The sequence below is a fragment of the Ambystoma mexicanum genome, chromosome 5p (assembly GCF_040938575.1).
Source record: "Ambystoma mexicanum isolate Mex_15411 chromosome 5p, UKY_AmexF1_1, whole genome shotgun sequence".
NCBI lineage: Eukaryota > Metazoa > Chordata > Amphibia > Caudata > Ambystomatidae > Ambystoma > Ambystoma mexicanum.
In genome coordinates, this window is record NC_090930.1 from 423,090,878 (window position 1) to 423,104,998 (window position 14,121).

The window sequence follows — 14,121 nt, forward strand, 5'->3', positions numbered from 1 at the left end:
CTGCTGCCTAAGCTACATCCTGACCCTGCGTGCACACACTTATTCCTATGTTCTGGGTGTTCGGTAAGAATTGGTGCTGTCCCACTCGTGACTCACCTTTTTAATATAGGCCTGTACTACACAAGTTGGTAGTGTGACTGAGCAGCCAGGCTTATCTAAGAAGGGTAATGTGAGCTGTAGTGCTGTACAATTGTAATCAGTAAGTACAAGTAGCCAAGTAACACACACTTAAAGTTGTGTATAAATATTGATTTATAATATACACAAGGTTTAAATCCGCATTCTTTAAAAGGTTGGATCTACTATTAACATTCAATCAAAGTTTGGATTTAGTTTTCAAAGGACAATAACAGTTGGTAAATACTTTATGCTAACACATTTTCCAGCACATGGATGTGACTTCTGTTAAGGTCAGTATTGCACTTATTTTCAGTTACCAATTCAGTTATTGAGTTTTAAAGAAAGGAAAGGTTAGAATAAGGCTTAGAACATGCTTTCAACAGTTTGTAATTGTTTACAATCTCCTAAAGTGAGGCAGGTAAACCTTTATCCCAGCAATAATAGTAATCACAATGATAACCTATGAGCGAACACGTATTGTCAAAGTCAGTAGGTTCAGAGGAGTGCCTTTTGGGAGCTAGGAAAGCCAAAGTCAATGGACAATGTCAATTAGTTCTAATGCACTTCTTCTTCTTAAAGTCATGACAAAGTTAGTAAGTTCTTAAGAACTCACAGTAACTCAAGTGAGCTACTTTGTAGCACATGCTGTAAGGCCAGTTGGTATCAACTAAAGTGGAACAAAAGCACTTTGCAGGATAGGAATCACAATTTATGGCTAATAGGTGAACCCCTCCCCCCCCCCCGCCAGCCTGTGATTTGCAGAAAAACTTTCCAGCTGGATTCCTCCTTGCTATAGCTTGGCAGACACTTGTTCCTGGACCTTGGTTGTGGTGATGAAAGGAAGGATGTCTGGTGGGCTCCTGCAGCAGTACTCTGGAGAGGGACTCCTCAGCTACGGATTTCCTTCTTTTCAGCAGCACTTTGGTGTTTTGGCGCCTTTTCCTTGGTGTCAATGAAGAATTAATATCTCTGGAAGAAGCTTGCTCCTTCAGTTCTGGACTCTGGATCAAGGTTTCCTGTCTCTAGGGTCCTCTGGTTGCCCACAAACATTAGGATGGATTCGAACTTTGCAAGACGATGCACTCGGCAATGGTCACAGGACCCCTAGCATTGGGCTTCTGCAGCTCTGGTGAGGCACAGCAAGTTGGGATTGTGCCAAATGGAAGCTTGTCTTGAGGCTAATTGGTCCCACCAGCCCAAGGGAGGAAGTTGTCCCTTATGGGTCTTCCCAGTCAATATGAAAACGGGTTCAGCACAGCTGCAGGGCTTCGCTGGGCACTCAAGAGGGTGCTGCTGGCGTCTCGTCACATCATCTTTGGATGTATCTCTCCAGTGGTCAAGAAACTAACAAACAGAAAATGGGGGAAAAAAGAAGACCCGTTCCATTTGGGGAAAATGGACACCCGTGGGTGCTGTACTGCATCTGAAGGTTCAGCCTGCACTTGATATGCACAATGGTAGTAAAATGAAACCCCTGCCACAGCCATTTAAAGTAAGTTAGTGTTGCAAAACATTTTTACATAAGTGCTATTGGAATTACTAAGCAACCCGCCAGCGCTCCACATGGGATGGTGGTGTGCTGGACCCACAAGGAGTAAAGTAAGACGGAGATCATCTTAATATATCGGGAACGGTAGTTTACCCAAGAAAATATATTTAAACATTCGAAAAAAGTCCAAGGGACTTCTCAGTGGCACTGCACCTAAGGTGCTGTGTGTCACTATGCAAAAAGCAGATGCCTATGGAGTTTGTCAGACTCCAGAAACAGTAAAGCCCAAAAATCCCAGTCAGAAAAAACACATGGGAAAGTGAGAAAAAGGTCCCACTCAGCTGCAAAACATGTAGGTCCCCATCTGCTGCAAGTCTTTTCCAATTGCACTCACAGAAGGGAGTCTCCAGATTCAACATGATGCTTTTTCGAGTGCAACATTAAGCAACAGGATTATTGAACAGTTCCGCGACACCATCAACAGGGACATTTCAATTACAACCTTCCTTGCCAGGCACCACGGCAACATAATAATGTGCAGGATGAAGTCAGCAGTCTCACATTAGCACGTTCTGATAGGTCATATTTTTCGACCTCTAATGCAGGGGTATAAAGCTTCCTAGTAACCATGACAAAGGAATGCTAGCCGAGGAACAGCAGGCACACGCTGTCCTGCACAAGGACTACTTCACGGGAAGGCGTTTTACCGACCAGGTCAACAGCGTTCCTTTTTCATTAATTCTCACACACGGCCAGCAGCCGTCAGGCACAGCATCCTAATGATTTGCTTTTCCACCCAGCCTCTCTTAGACACGGACTGCGATCAGCACCTGATGGTCATCCCTCCATTTTTACGAGTCTGCTTGCCGTTTGGATTTTCCACGTGCACACACAGACCAGAACATTTCCAGGTATGACAATACTTTTTGCAAACGTGATTTCCTACACGTGATACGTGCATATTTCTCTGCATACAGAGAAGCACCCCAGGGTTCTCACATCTTTGGAAGTGTATGTTACCGCTACTAACCTAGCATCTCCCACGTGCGAAAAAATGTAGTTTTTGCTTTGACAAACCCAGCATTTCTGATGCTCTAAAACTGGCCACAACATTTCATTTTGGCTTCAGGGGCTACAATCAACCACGAGATCTCCACTGCATTATTTTGGAACCAGGGAAACAACATCCATTGCCTCCTACCTAAGTGTGTGGAACTTAACCCGCAAAGGTATTTTTCTTCCCACTGTTATAAGTATGTGCCTTATAGTAACATTAGGCCAATCACTAGCTGCTTTGCTCAATGTTTCCGAGCCCTGTATTCTTTTTATTAAGGGCCTCCCCTTTCTTAACTGTGTAGATTGTTTCTCTACATCCGACTGCAAAATCAAGAGCCATAATGGACCCAGAAGGAAGGGTCTTCTGTCCTCCCGCCGCCTTGGGGTATTCACAATTGTGGCCATACCACATCACATCCCTGCACAAGACACAGGGTAAGTGTTCTAGTGGTATTTTGACAAATTAAGGGCTATTTGCAATTTTTAATGTAAGGATATCTCACCAATAGTGCCTCACAATACCCCTCATTTCCACACAATAATTTCCCTTCTTCTGCCCCCCACTAGGGTCCTTCTTCCTGCCCTGAGGAAGGTGTTGAAAGATGCCACCATCCACGCCATGCCGAAACATGTACCAATGCCCATGAGACAATTGGGGGCACTGCAGCTTTGTAAGACATGACCATTGATTGATGTGTCTCAACATTCAGGGTAATGATCAATGTACCCTGGATGTGGACTTTTTTTTAGTGTAAACACTGTTGAATTAGTAGGGCAATGCAGAATACACCCTACAGCCAAATCCATTCACTCACATTTTTGGATGAGTAACAATCACTGTATGCTCTTTTGTATACTTCCTCTGAATTGGATTTGTTTCCACTTCACCTGACCTTGTCATTTATATTAGTATATTGTGCGACGATTTACAACATTTATTTTTTTGCCTTTATATTTATATATATATATATATATATATATATATATATTGTTCTTTGTTGGCATAGCTTGCCACCATGCTGTGATTGAGAAACACTTCGAGATATTCTTTCTGACTTAACACTTTACTAAATCTATTAATCAGAATAGATACAACATATTAGGTTGTTGTGCATCGTGGTTATATATTTGTTGTTCGCAAGATCCTGCCCAGTGCTCGTCATAGTTTTCGGAGTCTGATGGGGGAGGGGGAGATGGTGACAGTGCCTGGGGGGGAGTGAAGGTGCTGCTCTAACCTAACCATGTGGGGTATGTTGGGGTCATCTATTTGTACATGCCTGTCTTTTGTACCGTGCGGTGTGCTATGTGACCCAATTGAAACCATCGTCATTGCACTGCTAGGCATTGCCTTAGCACAGCATCAAAGCCCCATCTGGCATGTACAGAAGATCACCAACTCAACCACCATCGCTGGTACCAGTATCTTCACAATTTCCCCTCTCCATGATGGTGCCCATGAGGAAAGGTCATCAAACCAGTCACTTTTCTAGATGCCTGCCTCTGTTTGCATGTGGGTGCCAAGGGTGTGCAGGGCCTCTATTATGTGCGTAAGAGAACCATTGGCAGCGTTGTTTGGGTGTATGTACGTAAAACATGAACCTCCGATTTCTTTTTTTGTTGCAAAGCCTCCCTTCCATCGCTGTAAACAAGACCAGCACATAGCGATTCTGCAATGTCACCAACCGGATCACTTGCATCTTTATAGCATTGAGTCCTTGTTCAGTGTCATTTGCCAATTGTATCACCTCCCAGCGGACTATTTGAAGCCATTTGGCATTGGCAGCTGTTTGTACTCCTGGCAGTAACAGCGATGTGAAGAAAGTCTCTTGTTTGCTATACAGTCTGTATTGATCTGGTTTGAGCAACTGTGATGAGTCTTGAGACAAATAGTTGTATCCCCTCTTTCTCTGCAGTTTTTCTTTCTTTTCCAGCATGATACGGAATATGGGTCGCTGCAGCAGAATTGTGGTAGGGGCATCTGACACTGGTGCTGTTGTGTCGGACAACCCGCCTGATCCACTATAAACGTGCTCTTCAAGGAACCACACAGAGAGTAGAATGCAAAGAGGACAGCAAGCCGGTGCCCGTCTCGTGGCGTGAAGTGCAGAAATGCCTGCTAGCCGCAGACCCAGTAATTGTCTATCAATGCAGCTGTCCCTTTTTTGTGGTCTGGGATGTATGTCTTGTTGCATTTGTTGTTGCCCCCCCTACAAAGATGCTTCCTTTGTTGCAAAAACAGTTCATATTCTCCTTGCTGCTGCACTTTCACTGGTTTTTCATTGCCTCGATCTGCATGAGTTTTGCTTCATGCTCATTCCAATAGTCTCTGCATACAGCATTCACCCTTTGGATTATTTATCCGAATCCTACAAGCTCTACCTCCATATAGCTCATTGTAGTCTCTTGCCATGTGTTTGCCACACATTTTACCCCTTCCAGCTTTATGTATGGCCTTTGTAAACACTGTGGGCTTTTGGGATTCCAGGCCCATTGTTGTTCATTAGTGTGCTAATAATTAGTATGCTACGTGCCTGGAAAGTATTTTGCAGTCTGCATAATGTAGGACGGACCACGCATTGGACCCTCAAGAGTGGAACTTCTTGTGGCATTAATATCTTGGGTGGGCCCGAAGCATGTGGTACCAAGGAACAAATGTAACTGCTCCCATGAACCCTCTTCTCCCCCCCCCAACCCCTAAGCTCATGTCTGCATACCAGCTATTACTTAATTCTGTGTGGTGCACATCCTCTATCACATCCAAACCTAATCCTCTGTACTTGTTGTTTTTATTTCTCTTTGCTTGCTTTCTAAAACATTTAAATGTTCTTGAATTTGCAATTATATCATGAAATGTTTTAGGAAATAATAATGACATGGCAAGTTTAGTACGTTACTTTTCCCGGTCCTCCATCCAATGATGGCATATTGACATTCAGTGATGAAATATTAGCATTAAGTGATGGTGCAATATTGTCATTTCCCTGTCTCCCCCCCCCCTTTGTATGTCCTCCCCATATAAAGCTACATCCCAAATGTATTTCTAATGCAAGCATTGACCAACTAAACAGTCCACTACACAATGCATCGAACATCTATAAAAGGAAGGAAACACAATTGTGACATGGTCCTCATGAGAAGGATGTGAGTGTGCATCAAGTGCATTTGTATGGATCTGTATCTTCATAAGAGGGAGGACAAAGGTAGGAGGTAGAGGGAAGGATGTGGCGGAAGACGAAGGGAGAGAAAAAGTACAGGGAAATAAAGTGCAAATCGTGTATAGCTGCATTGAAATAATACAGTACAAATGTGTCATCGGAAATACTGGATATAACTGTTCTACGACTGATTATATACATATTCACACCTATGTCTGATGTATTGACATGTCAGCTTTTATAACAGTTTTCACACCACTACCTTTTGTGCAGGTGGTGGGGGCCTTCCAGATGTCCGAAAGGTGTATGCAATACCACAGCACCTTAATCACAAGAGGAGTGGCATAGACAAGGGTGAAAGGACCGTTGTATCTAGGCTCCCTTCATCTGTGGACAACATTTTTAACAAAAACCTGATCTCTCTGGAACTGCTGTAGTGGTGGTGATGTCACTGAGGTAGGTGCAGCACTGGTTGTGTCTTCAGACAGCAGTGGCGCTATCTATTCAGAGAAACATTGAATGGCTCTTGTTAAAGCAGAAAGATAATCTGACCTCATCCCCTAGAACGAACGCAGCCCTTTGAGCATCCAAGACTCTTTAGGAGATGGGGGCTGTCCTGTAAACACTTCATGAGGCGATAAATGGTATTCTTTGCAGGGCTCTGTGCGCATACTGAGAAACACCAAGGGCAAACACTGCACCCAATTCTTCAGTGTTGTGCACAACTTTGAGCGCTTACTCTAACAGTCCATTGATCTGTTCTATGACTCTGTTGGCCTGGGGTTGGTAAATTGAGCACATCTGATGCTTTATGCAAAATAATGCGGTCAGTTCTTAAAAAAGCTCATTAAAGAAATGGTTGCCGTTAGCTGACTGCAGGACATTGCAAACATCCCAACGAGGGAACACCTCCCTCAGTAAACATTTGGCAGCACTTTAGCATCGGGGTGTGCACAAGGACCAGCCTCAATCCATTGTGAAAAGGGACATACCACAATGATTAAATACTTTGACCCGTTACACCACGCTCCCATGTCTGCGCAGTTGATGTGGAGTTCTCTGAATGGCCCAGTAGGTCAGGGAAAAGTGTATTTGAGTGTGACCAGTACTGTATGTCTGGCAGGTGATGTGATTTTATTAGAAAGAACCTGGAGATTGGGAACAAACCAGGCCTGCAGTATGTCTGCACAAATGTGTTGTTTTGACAAATGTGCTGGGTGGTGCAACTGGTTGAAAGCAACCAGCAGCAGTCTGTGTGGTATAACAACTTTGTCTGTGCTATCTGGCCACCATAACAAATCCGTAGGGGATTGTGTACATCCTCTACAACTCTTTCTCCACTTGTGGTGTTTGCTTTTGTAATTCAATTATGTGAGCCATTGGGAGGGAAGTGTACAGTCCTGCTATTGCTCTTTTCTGTGTGTCCCCGGATACTCTGAGATGATCGGCATGGGAAGATACGCAGCTAATTTGACCCACCATAGCTGCGCTGCAGAGGGAAACTGTGTCCTTGGTATTGGCAGTGCTTTTGACCACCTCCATCACAGAGCTGGAAAGTTCTTAGATCAATTTATCCAATAATTCTGCATGTTGAACCTGGGACCCATAAGCTCTTCTGAACCCTCCCCTTTTCTATTGTGCTAACCCTGAATGCACTGTCGTGGTAACATAGGCAGAGTCTTTCAGTATGTCTTCCTCCTCTCCCTCAAATGTTACAGTCCTACCAAGGATGTCTTCAGTACACAATTCTGGTAAAAAAGGTCACAGGGTTTATTGTTTAAAGGGTGTTACTGATATCCTCGAGCACTCCCACACTCAGTGACAACCGTAATAGGGCTAAATTGCTGGCAGTAGTTTGCTTGAACTACAAATCCCAGACTTCTGTGCAGCCTTAAGGTCCGCCAGCAGCGCGTCAGTGCCGGCCCATGAGTAAGGCCGGCTTTTGCCTTGTGTGTTGCTTTGTTGCTAAGCTTGCTAATTTATAACTAGATCTGATACTGTGTGGATTGCGTTGCGTGGCTGTGTGTTTGAGCTTTCTGAGATTGTGTGATCTTTAAAGAACTGTTCAGAGCATTCCTGTTATTGTCTCCTTCTGAGACTGCCGCGTGAAATAATCTACTTTGATCTGGTTGTGGAAAGTTGTGACATAGCTTAAAATCGCTCTGTGTGCATAGCTAGGTTCGATTTATTTTAATCTTGCATTTTATTACCATTAATTGCTGCTTTGAAAATTTCTTCAAGGACGCTCTTTTAATTTGGAAATTTTGTTTCAAGGTCGTTACTGAGATCCTTGAACACTTCCATACTCAGTGTAAACTGTAATAAGGCTAAATTGCTGGCATTATTTCGCTTGAACTACAAATCCCAGACCTTTGTGCAGCCTTAACCTCTGCCAGCGGCATGTAAGCAAGGCCCGTTTCACATCGAAACGCAGCATCTTGGCGTCCCACTCTGCCACTGCATTGATGTCTCTGCTATCAAGTAACGACCAGGTCGGCAGTAGCAAATCCTTGGACATCCTTCAGAAATATTTTAGTTTAAACCTTAAGCCCTTGCACCATACATCACAGCTGGATGGGCAATCATGGGGTACAGTGAACAACAGTGTATTATGCAAACAGGTAGGCTCACCTAGTGTGACTGGGGAGACTAATGTAAGCAATCTACCATCCAGGTGTGTATTGAACACTGAGGTTGAACCAGTATGCAATGATATACAACTGCCGCTGATCAACTATCGATTGCATGATAATGTTGCGGAAACAGACACGTTAACACATAGTCTTATCCAACTGGGATTTGCCAGTATCTGTGTCACAACTGTTACCCAAGCAGGACGACAAGATGAAGGGGTTTCCATCCCAGGCCACATGGAACTTATTCCACAGGGGCTTTCAAGTCTTCACCATGTTGACCAATGACGATACATCATATGATGATGGGCTAGCCAGCACCTCAGAATGCAACAAAGCCCCTATGTGGAGACCTAATAGGGAGCTTAAATGCATACTACTCAATACGAGGTCCCTTATTGAGCATTCTCAGAGGTAGCCGAATATATCAATCAGAAAATTGAATGATGTGCCTTTATAGTCATAGCTACATGATGCCGCAGGACCCGCCCTCACACTGGCGATTCGGGCAGGTAATAATATACTAAGAACTGACCGCATGAATGCTAAAGGCGGTACTATATGGTCAGGCCCTAAAAATGTGTACGGTAGAGAATATCTTGATTCCGGAATGTGAAGTGATGTGGGCTAAGTTCGAGGTTGCTTCCCAACACCACAACCAACAGTTTCTTGCTATATAGACCCCCCACATAGCATGGCTGACTTTCTGACATACCTTACTAACCTGATATCTCCTAATCTTCAACCTAGAGCAAGAACTCTCATTTTGGGAGACTTTAACCTTGGATTTATGGATGACTTGGATGTCTGTCCATGATGGTCTAGACCACGTTACTTGATGTAGGCTTCAAACCGCATATCACCCAGCCTACCCAAAATAAAGGGAGGAACTTAGACTGGGTACTATTGCAGAACATTACCATTGGGGGTGTGGGCAGCACACATAGAACAGGCTTGCAGGAGAGCTGGAATATTAAGATATGGTTGGACCCTGAAAAATGTTTGTTGAGCGCACACTCCAGGGTTAGCAAATACAGACATGTGGTTAAGTTCATGGACATGGCGTGAATACTGGCTAAAAGAACCATTGCAATGGAGTGGGAATCAGCGGGGCCTGCAATCTGTAAGCTGGCACACTGAATTTGAGCGTTGTGCAGAAGTGGAAATCAGAGTATGGAGTGAAAGGATAGCTAGGTCTGAGGGGCAAGCGAGCACTGCTTATGAAGCTTGGAAAACACTGGTTTGGGACATGTACCACCCCTCTGATGATAAACCCCTATGAACATGCACAGACCTTACCCGAGACGCCTTGAACAGGTCATCACGTGACACAATATGAGGACAGTGCTAACTTGGGCTCTTCACCCCTACAGAGGATAATGCTTGCTATCAACAAAACTCCCACCCAACTGCAACATATTTAGAGACATCTAAGTCTGTATGTGGTTTAACCAGTGAAGAAAGCTTTATGTTTTTGTTTTTTCTTTCTTCCTTTTTTTTTTTATTACTGTTTTATTTAATGTGTTATAGTTTACAAGTAAACTTTTCACATTTCATAAATATATATAGCTCAATTGTTTGTGTGTTTAGTACATACGACTATACATGTGAAATGGATAGAAGCTGCATAACAAGAGTAATAAATGTATGTATTACTGTTATTACATGTAAATGCCAATAAAAACAGTTTAAAATAAATTGGGGGTGTGGGCAACAATCAATGTCCATGGTCTGACAACCATCTTTTGGATTGGAATGTGTCAATCCCCACTCCCATTAAAATTATTCAAGAGAAGTTCTGGGTCTCGTACAGAAACTATCACAAGCTCACCCCTGGTGCCTTTCATTACACCTACCATTGATAACTTGCCTAACCTACACTCTGCTGAGGAACTGGCAGCCACTTCCCGAAGAACACTAGAGATAGCTGTTGATAGTGTGGCCCCTGTTAAATTGCACTTACTGAAAAAGCTGCCGGATAAAAGCAGATATTCTCAATCTTAAAGCAAGAATAATGCATTAGAGCAATGTGAAAAATGAAATCCATTGAGGACAATACCATCTACTCACAGGTGGCCATGGCACACAAGACTGCTATTTCCCCAGCAAAAATAAATTCTGATCAACGCATCCTAGGCGTGCAGCCTCAAGCTCTAAAGAACTTTTCAGAGTCCTCGAAGAACTGGAGGACCCCTGTCCTCTTCCATCACAGATTACTAAAGACGCCAAGTGGTGCAATGCCATTTAAGAGGCACAAACAAAAAAAAATCCAATCTGATATTGTAATTGAAACTTGCCGAGGCATCAAACATATATTAGCCTCTAATACCAATAGTAGTTGCCCCAAATTTAACTATAACCCCATATCATATCTTAGCATGACCTTGCTAACATTCTTAAAAAGTTAAAGGCAACTAATTGTAAAGGGGACATCTGCCCTGCCACCATAGTGAAGTGATGCGCCCCACAGCTGGTTCCTCTTACCACTAAATATGTGAACACCTCATTCAGGGAAAATTGAGTCCCAAGTGACATCAAACAGGCTTGGATTTCTCCATTTTTAAAGCCCTCCCTGGATCCTAGTAAGCCTGGTAAATATTGGCCCATCACCATTTTCCCCTACGCTTAAAAGACTGGACAAAATGGCACACCTACAAATTGAGGATTTTCTTTCTGAACATGACATCTTGGGTCAGAAACAATCCGGCTTTAGACGTGCTCATAGCACTGAATCTACCCTTCTTGAACTAAAAACCAACATATTTAAGACCTTGGAAGGTGGACATACCTCTATACTTGTGCTGTTGGATCTCTGCCGCATTCGATCTGGTGGATCACACCATACTGGCAGAGAGACAATGTAGCACAGTGTATTTTTCCTCAGCAGCCCCTGAGTGGTTGAGATTCTTTTTGGCTGATCATAGGGCCAGGGTGTTCTTTAAGGATGCTTTGGCGGAAGAGTTCAGTCATCTGTGGGGTTCTGCAAGCCTTGTGTGTGTCGCATACTCTTTTCAACCTCTTCATGCTCCCTTTGTTTGAAAAACTGGATGAAGCAGGCATTATTAATGCAAATTAGGCGGACGACACGCAATGCCTTGTTCCCCGCACAGGGAATTACATCACTGACTCTACCACCCTGAACTCCACAAGGATTTCGAAACATGGATGCTAGTTAATCGGGTTGCACTCAACGACTCAAAAACAGAACTTATGATTCTGTGCACCACAACACATCTGTGTAGTTTAGTCCGCAATACCAGCTTTTCAAGGTTGCATGCTGCAGTATACCTACCCAGTCTAAGGTGGACGCTGTGGGTCACGTTAGACCAAGAACTGTCAATGAAAGGACAAGTTAACAGCCTTGTTTACAGTACCTCTTATCAGTTTGAAACTGTTGGCCCGGTTACGCCCCTTCCTTACCGCCACCATCGCATGTGCTATTATAGGGGCAAAGTTGGACTACTGTGCCAGACTATTCTTTGGCATTTCTAAACACAGGAACTCATTTGCTTTCAGGTTTTTCTGAAACAATGCTGTCTGCATTGTTGAGGGTCTATATGGAACAGACAATGTTGCTGCAGCCAGGAGAGTCATATACTGGCTTTCCGTCTGCAAAAGGATCACCTTTCGCGTGCAATGAATTCCACAATTCCTGTCCATTTAAGCACAAATGCTTAAATGGACAGGCACCTAAGTATTTGTCTAAGTGCATCTTGCTGTTGCCAGCTCATAGAGCGTGGAGGTCCAATAATACCTGCCTTCTGGAGATACCTAGGACCAGACTCTCTTTTGTGGCTGACAGATCATTTCCTCACACTGCTTCTCAGATCTGGAATGCTCTTCCATTGGATCTGAGCTCATGTGCATCACTTGTTACTTTCAAACGTAGGATGAAAACTGCCCAGTTTTCTTGAACTTCTGTGATCACCTTTTTCTCCTGATCTCTTTCCTGCTTGTCTACTGTTGTATGTCTAGTCTGAGCGCCTTTATGCCTCTGGGTTTGTGTAACGTGCTTTACAAATGGAATAAAAAAACTGGAGGTTTGGGCTGGACAAAACAACCTCATATGCGGATGCCCGCTTAGTGGTCAATGTTGATTTAGACTGCGCCACAATAGCGAACACTGCATGCTCTACATGCAACATCACGGAGCACCCCATGATAATAGTGGAGCTTTTCTCAATTGCGAATGTAGCAGCGGCAAGCGCCTGCTTGCAAAGGTATTGTCCCTGCATTACTGAATCCAAAATTCTGCTGTAATAGGCCACTGGCTTGTGGCTGGCCCATTGTGCTTTTCTGGGCGAGTACTGCTGTGATCAGGCCATTGGAATGGGAAAATAAGTAGAACTCTTGTGTGTGTGGTCATGGGTTGCTAACACTGGGGCACTATAAATGACCTCTTTCAATCCATTAAAACTAGTGAGCTTGTCTTCTGTCCACACCATCTTGTTGTCAGTCTTTTGTGCCTCTTTAAGGCTTTGCAACAACGACCTGGTGTATGCTGTGTAATCTAGAATCTACTCCCTACAGTAATTGCAGAAATCTAGGAATATCTGCATTTCCTTGACAGTTTTGGGCTGGGGAGCACTGCGCAAAGATGCAGCACGTTCTGGTATTTTTCTTTCTTTGGACCTATATCAATTGGCACAAATAAAGAACTTCCTGAAGACAATATTGTAACTTTGTTATGTCTGCCTTGTACCCTTGATGTGCTAACAGCTGTAAGAGAGTGACAGTCACTTGAGCACTGCTGTTCGCTGTCGCTGCACACTAGCAGATTGTCCATATTGGATGATAGCACTGGGCACGTGGATGTTCCCTAAATCAGCAGGTAGTATTCTATTAATTCTAGGGAATTCACAGTACCTTTGTAATCTTGTGTGCTTGAACCGCATCTGTCATGCGTATATGCAGTGAAATATTGGGAGTCTGGATGCAGGAGTATGGAAAATAAGGCATTCTTCAAGCTTGTTTTGGGATGCTGTACAAAATGGTTGTGGGGTTAGGAACTACAGGAAATTCTGTATATCATTCAAGGGATGGAGATCCTGAATCATTCTCCAACTTGCCCCCTTCGCCTTTATTGGGTATATAGCCGTGTTGCATTGGGAATTGGCGGGCTCAATCCCCTGATTTAGGAGTGTGATAATGGTGTCTCGTATTCCCTCCTCTGCTTCTTTGGACAGTAGATATGGTTTTAGTTGGGGCAACACTGTGCTTGGTGTGTGTGTGTTATTCCTATGGGTGCTACTCCCTGCAAAAACCCTACATCGTGGGCACTGGTTGTCCATAACCTCTCAGAGACCTGCTTCTAGATCTTTATCATTGGAGTGAAAAGGGCGATTAAAGAACATTACACCTTGTGACATTGCACCATAATCTCACAGGGGATGCAAATAGCCAACACTATTTCTCCATCATCGGCCTGATCCTCAAACAATTCTGCATCTGTTACTTCTTTAAGGGGTACTGTCGGCTCAATGCACATTACAGTGCACCACTCACACTCATTTGAATTGGTTCCCACTACAGCAATCCTTTTTGCAGACACCAACCCCTGCAGATTCAATGAGTATCATACCTGCCACAAGCTCTGGGGTCACAATGGGTCAAAAGATTAAATCAGATGGTATCCGCCAACATGCCTTACCAATTTTGGGGCACAGCA

General features: G+C 43.8%; 1 long non-coding RNA gene across 2 annotated transcripts; it reads left to right on the forward strand.

Annotated features, from left to right (window-relative positions):
• Positions 1-1,013: 1,013 nt before the first annotated feature.
• Positions 1,014-3,590, forward strand: LOC138481658 (uncharacterized). 2 transcript variants are annotated; one of them, XR_011274317.1, is made up of 4 exons: positions 1,014-2,520; positions 2,739-2,838; positions 2,968-3,100; positions 3,233-3,590. It is a non-coding gene; the product is annotated as an uncharacterized lncRNA (long non-coding RNA). The 2 variants fall into 2 exon arrangements; XR_011274316.1 differs by having other exon boundaries at positions 1,014-2,838.
• The last annotated feature ends 10,531 nt before the right edge of the window (positions 3,591-14,121 follow it).